This window comes from Temnothorax nylanderi, unplaced genomic scaffold, assembly GCF_030848795.1.
Source record: "Temnothorax nylanderi isolate EJ_2023f unplaced genomic scaffold, tnyl_v1.0 TNYL_tig1464_pilon, whole genome shotgun sequence".
Taxonomy (NCBI): Eukaryota; Metazoa; Arthropoda; class Insecta; order Hymenoptera; family Formicidae; genus Temnothorax; species Temnothorax nylanderi.
The window spans coordinates 2,089-13,602 of NW_027250526.1; the positions used below are offsets into that span (position 1 = coordinate 2,089).

Here is an 11,514-nt window from a genome sequence, read left to right on the forward strand (position 1 = left end):
TCGACCTATCAGAACTCGCGATCTACTATTATTGTGGAAGGGCTTTTATCCGACTTACTTCTGTTTCGATTTTGCTCATGGGACAGGCACAATTGTCCCGACATATCGAATCGATAAGTCCGTGAGAGCACTTTTCGTCAGACACGCGCGCCCACCGCGCCGATGGGAAAGTTTCGAGGGTCCGAACTGTCTCGATTTATCGCCTTCTATCTGAACTCTCTCGCGTCCTTTTTCTTCGTCGTAGAATATACACGGCGATGCGCTCGAGGTATTAAACTCGTAGCAGTAAGTTATTTTTAGGTTCGATTCTTCCGATATATCGGGGTTGTCACCAATTTCGATTCACTGCGGATCTATTTCTATTGCGTCAACATTGACTGACTCTAATCTCGATAATTAATCTTAATTTCTCTTCTTATTCGTATTAATGATAAGATTATAAAGATTATAAAGATTATAATCGTTATAATCGTAGAACAAATAGAAAAATGCTAATCTCCAATTAATAGAAATATCGGCGATTCCAACAGAGAAAAAGTTTGGATTTTCCAGGTCGACTCCGTTTCATCGTTAATAAGATTACTCCTTGATTTTTATTCGTGATCAAAGTTACAATTTTAGAGGGCGAAGGAACAGAAAAATGATCTTTTTCCTCGTAAAAATACTGTTCATTGGCTGGAAGAAATGCTAACGATCCATAGAACGGACCGAAGCTTTTCGCGGTTATCACAAACCGAAGTCGAGAATTCGCAAAGTTTACGAACGTAGTTAGAAGTTTGGGCAATAATAGTAACTTTATTTTTAACATTTTTTTGCGCGATACATTCTGTCCGTGCAGTCTGTTTCGTGGAATTTACGTACGTATTGTACGTGTGATCGTAATAAAGGAAAAAATTCAAGACGAATTTTCATGGCAATCCGAAATTCTTTCAGCCTCTTCAACTCTTAATACTATTCGCTTTGTGATCGTCATCGGCCAATCACGACAGGTAGTAAATTGATTTAATACCTTGCGTAATTATTAACGTAATTAATATTCGGCAAATACGCAGTTTAATCGTTATACTTATGGAAATGTAGATACCGGCGGGCTCAATAAATATTAATCCAATGTTGTTTATATTTTAAATTTGTTAAATTTATTTGTGTAGCTCCACGTGTTGATGACACCGATGTTCGTAACAAGTATGACGTTCAAGTTAGGAGACCGTTCTCATTGGAGGAGATATATATTTACCTCTACTACTCGTTCGGCTTCAACGGCACGTGGATTTCTGATAACGAATTTATGGTTGGGAACATAGTTTTAGGCGATATTAGAATTACCGATGTAAAGACAGGGAAGACTAAACTGTTTTTGATGGAATGGATTTACCAGTAAGGGACATTTTATGATCTACTGTATAATTTAACCTTTGAAACTTCAATCTGCAATTGACATTTCGTTATCACAGAGATGTTCCGAGATATTATAAACATTCTCGCGATATTTGCGATAAAAATTATATGATGTATTCTTTTACGAGTTGCCATTGTTATCTATAAAAAAATATTTCAGTTTGCCGATACTTTGAACGAGTCGTTCTGAGCATTTGTTCTAAGATAATTATTTGCTCCGACGTTTCTCGCAAGATAAATTGCTACAAACCAAGACGTTTAAATTAAATAACAAATATTTTTCTTAAAATTCAATGTTGAAACTTGTTTCAGCTGCCATACAACATTCGGCACGTCAGCTATTTCGGCCGACAAGCAGTACATTCTCTTGGTTACAATACTAAACTTGTGAGTGATCAATTGTTTACTAGTTTTCCGCTCGTTGAAATACTATGAGAACTCAAATAAATGATTTTCGCAGGTATACAGACACTCGACCGTAAAAAATTACGTGGTGTATGACGTGCAGAACGGGTAAGTTTATTCGTTTATATTTTTATAGCGCGCATATATATTGTCGCTCATATTGCCGCCGATAATATTAACTATTCCCCGATAGCTTGATTGCGAAACCAAGCGTGGTCTACGCAGCGAATTTCTATCTTTTACATTTCTAAATGAAGCAATAAATTAACGCGACTGGGGTCATCACTTTGTGATATGAATAAATTTTAAAGACACCGTACAGATAAAGTTATTAATCGTATCTACTTCCTAATAAGCATAAGTAAAATTTGACTTTCTGTCTGACTGCTTTTTTAAGAAAATACTTGTAACAAAAATTTTCTTATATATTACAGCACATTTGAAGAGCTTGCGAATGAAGCTTTATCTCGCTGGCATTATGGTCGCCGATCGCAGTGACTTGGTTTACGTTCTCGATAACGATATTTATCATATGACTTTCAATCGCAGCCAGAATGTAGTACGAAGATTGACGACTAGTGGCGAACCGGAATCGTTTACAATGGAATTCCGGACTGGGTATATGAAGGTAAACCTGTCTTCTGTGACGCAAACAAATATCTACATAAAAAAATTTTAATATTTATCAAAAGTATTTTATAAAATACATAGATTTCAAAATATTGTAAGAATCCTAGGTATATATATATAGGTTAATGTTCATGGCGCAAAGTCGCGCTAGTGTCGCGATGTATGAAGGTGGCGCATCGGGCGCTTAGTAACTAGAGTAACTAGGGATCGTGTGGCGCGAGCTGCGTTTCAACGGTCGCCGTGCACGTCCGAACAAGTCCGTGCAAAGTCAGTCTCGTCTAGTCCTCAGCAGGAGTCGGTCGCAACTACGTTCGTCTCCGCAGATACTTTTGTACCACAGTACATTAAATATACATTATTATCCAGTCATCCTCTATCTCACTCGATTATTTTCGGCCATCCTTACAGCTCAGAAGTGGGATTCAGCCCGGTTCTCACGGTTTTTAGTGTACGGCAGCGCGAATCGGTTTTTCGGTAACGAAACGGAAGTGTTCCGCGAGCGGCAGTGAAGCCGTCGAGTCTCATAGAAGCGAGGCTCGGGACACGGTTTCAGGAACGTCTCAGGAACGAGCTTCAAGGAAGCGAGGCTCGGAGACACGAGGCTCAAGGACACGAGGGTTAAGGACACGAGACTCAGGACCGTCTCAGGAACGAGCTTCAAGGAAGCGAGGTTCGGAGACACGAGGCTCAAAACACGAGTTTCAGGACACGAGGTTCGGTTTTTCGAAGTGTAGTGCGCGCGTGTAGTGGCGATCCGGTGAAAAATGGAACGCAAGCAACTCGACGAGTTAACGCACGTGCAGCTTCAGGAAGAAGCTTCGAAGTATAGTCTCCCCGTCACAGGATCGAGGGACGAGCTAATCGATGCGATTATGCTACATCTGGAAAGGAACGGCCCGTTCGACCTGTTCACCAATATAGAAAATCGAGGCGCGACGGTTAATCCGACGCAGGCGCCATCGAATACGGAACGGCCGCCATTACAGAACGAACTCATATCTTCGTTCACCAACGTTTTTGAGCGATTAATGGGACAAATCGCTACGCAGCAGCAGCAGTTCTTGCAACAAATCTCAAGTAATGTGCAGCGAGTGAATAATGTCACGCCGGCACCCCCCGAATGGCAGAACGCAGCAACACCATCGCACGTTCCGTCAACAGCCGCACACGGAAGTACGGAAAGTTCCAGGTTTTCGATCATGAGTTTCCGTCTCTCCCGCCAACGCAGTTCACCTATTGGCATCGCAGATTCCTGAATACGGAGGGGGAACCGACGAAAATGTGCAACGATGGGTACAGCGAGTCGATCAAGTCGCTTTCGCCCATAGAGTAGCCGACGATGTAACATTGCTTGCGGCTTCGAGCAAATTAACGAAAATGGCGAAGAAGTGGTACGATACGCAGTCAGGTCCGGTATTAACTTCATGGGCGGGCTGTCGCCAAGCATTGCTCAAGATGTTTGAGCGGAAATTTCCATTCTACGTAGTCATGCAAAAGATTGAAGCAAGGAAATGGACGCCATCTAAGGAAACGTTCCAGGAATACGCTATAGACAAGTTGGCGTTGATGCATAGCCAGGGTTTACCCGTTCAAGACACAGTGGATTTACTAATCGGAGGTATTTCCGAGAGGTCGCTAAGGGCTACAGCGGCAGCGATCCCTGCCACGTCAGTCGAGCGATTCGTCGATCAAATGTGCCAGATAACATCCGCCGTTGGTACATTTGAAAAAAAGATCGTCTGATGCCCACAAATCGAGTGACATCAAGGCTACCAATTGCAAGAAATGTGGAAAGAAGGACCACAACCAAAAAGACTGTAAAGACACCGAGATCACATGTTTCTTCTGTAAAGGCAAAGGGCATCGGAAAGTGGATTGCCCTAAATGGAAGAAGAAGAACCCCCCGACTCCCGGTGAAAAGCCTGCAGCAGTAGCAGCGGTTGAGGACAAGAACGATGTTCCAGCGTCTGATGTGGTTGCACCTGATCCTCAGCAGCAGAGATCTCGGAAGTGCCGATCTCAACAGTCGCAACGGTGCAGCAGGACGCGGCGGTAATCCCAATTAAGGACCCCATTGTTAAGGTTGTGCAATTAAATGGTAAGCGTTGTGATTTATCTGCATTGATGGACACTGGAAGTCCAGTATCGTTTATAAAAGACGAAATCTGTAAAAAGTTCAGTTTGTACGATTCAAGTGAGTTTGTAGAGTCTAAGCGTAAATTCTCTACGTTAAATGATTATCCAATTCCAGTTAAGGGTATTGTCAGAGCTTCAATTATCCTGGATTCTTATCCCGATAAAAGATACGAAATAAATTTGCACATTTTAGATAAAGGTAATTTCATGTACGATCTGGTCATTGGTCGCGATTTATGGAAAATAAAGTTACATTGTCATTGCATCCTCAGAAGGACAGCGACATTAAGTTTTTCCCGGAAGACTTCATGACTAAAGATATTTGTGCGGCCATTGAAACGGAAAGAGACTACCAAATTGATTTCGGTGAAGGCGTAAAAGAGAAATTAAAACAAGTAATTCGGGAAGTTGAGGAAGCTGACATCCCTGTCGTTGATGATGGTTACGCGGTTAGAGTTAATTTGCGTGATCCGTCGATATATGCGTATGCTCCGCGCCGTTTAGCGTATGAAGAAAAGAGACAAGTCCGAGAGATTATCGACGATCTCTTAGCCCGCGGTGTTATTAAACCAAGTATTTCACCCTATTGCGCGCGTATCGTTTTAGTGCGAAGGAAGAACGGCAAATTAAGATTATGCGTCGATTTTCGGCCGTTAAACGCTAGGATGTGGAAACAAAAATGTCCGTTCCCCGCAATCGAGGATTGTATCACGGAACTCGGGGATAACGAGGTTTTTACGTTATTAGATTTAAAGGATAGTTTCTATCAGATAAAAGTACACCCCGACGATACTAAATATTTCGCTTTCGCGACCCCCGACGGTCAGTACGAATCAACGGTGTTACCTTTCGGTTGGAGCGAATCACCGGCTGAATTTCAGAAACGGTTAAAGAAAAAACTCAAGTCTCTTATGGATGAACTGATTGTGTACATTGACGATATTATGATACCGTCTAAAACTGTCGAAGCGAATTTAGAAACACTTAAAAAAGTGCTTTGGATTTTGAAACAAAATGGCTTTCAATTAAACTATGAGAAATGTCAGTTCCTTAGAAAAAGAATTGAATTTTTGGGGTATGATGTATCACCCGCAGGTATATCTATTAGTCAAAGACATACAGAGGCGATTAAAGCTTATGCTTATCCGCGAAACATGCATGAGCTACAACGGTTCCTAGGCTTAGTAAACTACTTCAGAAAGTTCATTAAAGATTTCGCATTGATCGCAAAACCGTTGTATAACTTGCTTAAAAAATCAGTCGATTTTACTTTTGAAGAAGCACATATTAAAGCTTTGACACTCTCAAACAGAAGCTAACATCGTATCCGGTGTTACGAGTATATAACCCCGAAGCAGAAACAGAGCTGCATACGGATGCAAGTTCGCATGGGTTTGCAGCCATATTGTTTCAAAAACAAGATGACAAGAAATGGGCTCCGATTGCGTATCATAGTCAAGCGACTAATAAAGCCGAATCGAACTACCATAGTTTTCGAGCTTGAAATGTTGGCAATAATAAGAGCGGTTGGAAAGTTTCACGTATTTCTTTACGGAAAGGATTTTACGATTGTTACGGATTGTAACGCGGTCGTGTACGCGGTAAACAAAGCGAATTTGAACCCGAGGATTGCGAGATGGGTTTTACAGTTGCAAAACTATCGGTTTAAAGTAGTTCACAGACCAGGGAAACGAATGCCTCATGTGGATGCTTTGAGTAGGCAGGTAGCCTATGTAAACTTTATGACTCTAGAAAGAGAACTTGAATTTAAGCAGTTGCAAGACGAGAAGCTCAAACAAATTGCCAACGATTTGGAATACCAAAGTAACGATAAATTTGATAAATTTGAGCTCATAGATGGATTGGTCTACCGGAAAGATGAAGACCGTCCTCGTTTCGTAGTTCCTGAAGTAATGATTAACGCTATTATCAGAGTCTATCATGATGACATGGCTCATTGCGGTTTCGACAAAACCTTTGAAGGTATTTACGCGACGTATTGGTTTCCCACCATGCGCAAGAGAATAAGAGATTATATCGACATTTGCATGACGTGTTTAATTGCGAATTCCTCGACATGTTCGCGAGAAGGCGAAATGCAGTTAACACCTGCTCCTTCGATACCGTTTGAAACCATACACATAGACCATTACGGTCCATTACCGACCACGTCAGATAATTATAAATACATATTGGTAATAGTCGATGCATTTACGCGATTCACGTGGTATTTTCCCACACGGACAACGACGTCAAAAGAAACCAGCGATAAGCTAATTTTCCTTTTTAATGTATTCGGAATCCTAAAGGGATAGTTTCGGATAGAGGCACGGCCTTTACTTCGCGAGAATTTCTTGCTTTTCTCGAAAAATTAAATATTAAACATAGGAAGGTCGCAGTAGCCTCACCATGGGCTAATGGCCTAGCCGAACGTTCCAATAGATTCCTCAGAACGTCTCTAACTAAGGTAATAAACGATCAATACGAGTGGAAAGCTCATTTGTTAAAAATTCAATATGTAGTTAACAACACGGTTAATTCTTCTATAGGTTCTACCCCTTCTAAATTGCTTTTAGGATACGACCAACACGGTCATTCAGACATTATTGTTAAACGTTTATTAGATGGGATAGCTAAAATAGATAACGACTTAGCGCAAGAACGTCGAAAAGCGCAAGATATAGCGATTGAAGCGACTGAACGGGTTAGAAAATATAATAAGATGTACTACGATAAAACTCATAAGACTCCATCACAGTACAAAATAGGCGATTACGTCTTAGTGCGGGACTTACAGTCCAAAGTTGGCGAAAGTAAGAAACTTAAACCTAAGTATAAAGGTCCGTACCGAGTAGCGAAGGTTCTTAATAAGAATCGTTACGTAATCACGGATATTCCAGGGTTTAACGAAACGCCTAGACCCTATAATGCAATATTGTCCCCCGATAAGTTCAAACCTTTAGTTAAACCAGTCCTTTCTCCATAAATGTTAAGTTGCGTTAGATGTAAGCAGCGAGCGTGTATAAGTTAAGCGCGCAAATTTTATATTGTATTTAAATTAGCACGTAAGTTTATACTGCTGAGTTTGTATTGCGTTTATTTTATGATGTTGTTCATAACACATTCGAGGCGAATGTAATTGCAGGCTGGCCGAAGCTGTAAGAATCCTAGGTATATATATATAGGTTAATGTTCATGGCGCAAAGTCGCGCTAGTGTCGCGATGTATGAAGGTGGCGCATCGGGCGCTTAGTAACTAGAGTAACTAGGGATCGTGTGGCGCGAGCTGCGTTTCAACGGTCGCCGTGCACGTCCGAACAAGTCCGTGCAAAGTCAGTCTCGTCTAGTCCTCAGCAGGAGTCGGTCGCAACTACGTTCGTCTCCGCAGATACTTTTGTACCACAGTACATTAAATATACATTATTATCCAGTCATCCTCTATCTCACTCGATTATTTTCGGCCATCCTTACAATACCTATATACTAAACAGTTTGCCCAAATTTTGCACTTTTGATAACACAGATGGATATGCCATCTTTTGTTAAAAAATACAAGATGTTACAATCTGTATTTTAATTGTAAATCATCAGGAATGGAAATTGAGTTAACAAGAAAATTATCATTCAAAATTATGATCAAAATTCGTATTTAAAATATTAATGGATAGCATGATACAATACTGTTAATACAGTATTCGTTACATTACAAATTTATATTTTGTATATATTTAATAATTATTTAAAACTTACCGATCAATCACTAGTCCTTAACACCATACTTCTAAATTAGAGCAGAATTCTAAGCTTATGGGCTGGACTCTAATAGATGTTGATGTACCCTTTTTCTGCACATAGGAGAAGTATTCGAGTATCATTTTGACCATAATCTAATGATCTTACTTTGCTAAATCATAAAATGCATTCACATGTATATGTAATATATGTATGTACATACATATATAAGTATTTCTATATATCACTTATACCACCTGATAAAATTGTTGATTGTGAAAACTATTTGTTTGACATAGATTAACCGCAACAGGTCAACTGCCATTCCAATAAACAAATCAGAAATCGGTAATGGATGGAGGAACCTGACCTGTCTGCAACCTAGCAAGAATCCAAGTTATAAATTTCTCTCCTCTCTTATAGTAATAATCAGTAGAATAGAGGACTCCTGATCTCAGCATATCGTTGAGGAATTGATGGCCTAGTACATAGAGCGTCGGAAAATAAGCGTAACACCGATTTGCGATTTTTCGCGATAAAACCAACAAGAAATTAATTAACAAAGATCTACGGATGCGCATGCATCCTCACATTACGTGCGATTCAGTGGTGCGTGGATGCACGCTCATACGCAGATCTTTATTAATAATTTCTTTCGTTATCTTTGCAAAACAATATAGGACTTTTCTGTCCAGTTTAATTCGCTTTACCTGCCTACGAAAGAGTTTATACCTCTTGTTATAGCACCTTGTTTTCGACATATACACGCACGAATATTTTAAAAGTGGCGTCAATTCCACATTTGTCACGTGACCTACCCGTCTTTTCCGGTCATTTCCGGTATCCCATGGCTGCGTTCCAAAAATCACTCTTGGGTAACTAAAATCTATATAGTTACGTCACGCACACTATAGCATTTTAGTTAACTAGAGTGAATTTTGGAACGCAGCCCATCATGGACCGCTGTAACCTTGTGTACACGATACTAGAAATCGGTCGCGAGTTTCGATTAAGCCAATCAACTTGCAGCTCTTACAGAAAAGCAGCAGTTTCATTGGCTTAAACCGAAACTCTGACCCGATTTCTAGAATCGGGTACACAGACTTAAGCCAATGAAACTGCTGCTTTTCTGTAAAGCTTTGTGTACACGATACTAGAAATCGGTCCGATTTCGATTTAAGCCAATCAACTTGCAGCTCTTAAGCCTTGTGTACACGATACTAGAAATCGGTCCGAGTTTCGGTTTAAGCCAATGAACTGCTGCTTTTCTGTAAGAGCTGCAAGTTGATTGGCTTAAACCGAAACTCGGACCGATTTCTAGTATCGTGTACACAAGGCTTTATAGTATCGTCGCGCGTCGCGTATAGTGGGAACGCAGCCTTAAAGGTGCAAAGAAAAGCGCGACCGGTGTAATGGCTGATTGGTTCCGCCATCTTCTCTATAAACAGTGGCGGGATCTCTTCCTCTGTTTTGTGAATGAAGATTAAATATAACTCACAGAACGCTGTATAAATGATACTTCTTTTAGTCTTTAAAAACAATCTCTTCCCCTTCATCGGGAAAACTTCTTCTTGTGAAATCGGGCATTAATCTCTCAAATTGCCAATATTTTTAACATTCTTATATCAACTCAAACTCTATGTGCTCTCTGATTCATAAAGTAATCCTTCAATGCGATTTTCACAATGTCTCTTCAACGGTTATTTCTTGGTATCTGATTATTAAATTAAATTGTTGTTACTACTGCGAACGGAACCAGGTTAAATAAAAGTTACAAGATAAATAAATAAAGCTACAAATATAATTAAATGCGAAATGTAATTTATTATATTATTTTAATTTTCACAGCGCTCAAAGTAGGCTAAAAGAACACATAACATGCAAATACATATTTGCAAGTATAAACTTATGATATATCATACAACATATATCGTGCATTAAATCTCCATTTAATACTTATAAAAAATATTTATAATCTTTTGACCATATAGACGAAACATCTTTTTGATTCTTACTGGAACATTGTAATCTACATAGTAACAATAACAATTTGTAACACACTAAAAGAACAATAGTGTACAAGTACATATTTTGTAAATATAAACTTATGATATATTATATAACAATATCGTGCATTTCATCTTTTGATTCTTATTAAAATATCGTAATTTATATAGCAAAATAACGATTTGTAACAGATAAAAGAACAAATGCATATTTGTAAGTATAAACTTATATAAGCATATAAACATATATCGTGCATTAGATCTTTATCCATTTCATTAAACGTTAAAAGTTTTAACATAAGGTATTAAAACTATTAAATAATAATAATTTGATGTACTTATAAAAATATATAAATAATTTATGATAATCTACATATATAATATATATATATATAATATATGTGTGTGTGTGTGTGTGTGTGTGTGTGTGGTGTGTGTGTGTGTGTGTGTGTGTAAATATATATAATAAATTAATCCTTGTATTTTGAAATCCATAAAGGGTCAGAAAAGTCATTCTGTTGCAAATCGAGTTTCTGTTGTGCATATAAGTTCTAGAACGAGAAATGCATTAGAAAAAACGGGTAACGAACCTATGTGAAGTTAATCCCTTAACATTAAAAAAAAAACTTTCTTATAGCTCATTCGATGACTCATCGTTTGCATATCACATACATTTCAATTGAATGAATTGTATGGAATGTGCAAACAAAAGTTATTAAGACTATTTCAAACCGATTTTCCTCGTAGGTGAAGGGCTAAGCTGATGTAAGATTGCTCTCATTCAAATTCTTTTGTTAATACCGTTTGAATTAGAGTGTGCAAACCAAAATTCGAATTGATTGTGCATACATGTGCAAATGATTATTTTTTAAATGTTAGGAAGCTAACTTCAAACGGTGAAAAACGAGTCGTATAATATTAGGTTGATAGAATAAGAAAAAGTAAGGTAAAATTTACCCTTTTTTTTGCGAATGTAGTAACACTTACCAAGAAGTATTTCAAAAGCAGTAGCAGCATCCTCTCTCGTGTACGTGTCCGCTGGAATAAGTTCACTGAATTTGACATCCCTCTTGTCAACCCATAAAACTTCTAATATAGCCAAAATCTCTATGCTCTGTCAGTGCAGGTTGCGAGGGACTCGAGGGAGAACCCCCGGGGGTCCCGCAGGGGGCCTGCTTGAGCTGCTCGAGGGACTCGAGGGAGGCCCC

The 11,514-nt window shown here is 39.1% G+C and overlaps 1 long non-coding RNA gene across 1 annotated transcript; it reads left to right on the plus strand.

Moving 5' to 3' along the window:
- The first annotated feature begins 1,728 nt into the window (after positions 1–1,728).
- Positions 1,729–2,263, plus strand: LOC139787360 (uncharacterized). Its single transcript, XR_011722616.1, has 3 exons — positions 1,729–1,785; positions 1,859–1,911; positions 2,238–2,263. It is a non-coding gene; the product is annotated as an uncharacterized lncRNA (long non-coding RNA).
- The last annotated feature ends 9,251 nt before the right edge of the window (positions 2,264–11,514 follow it).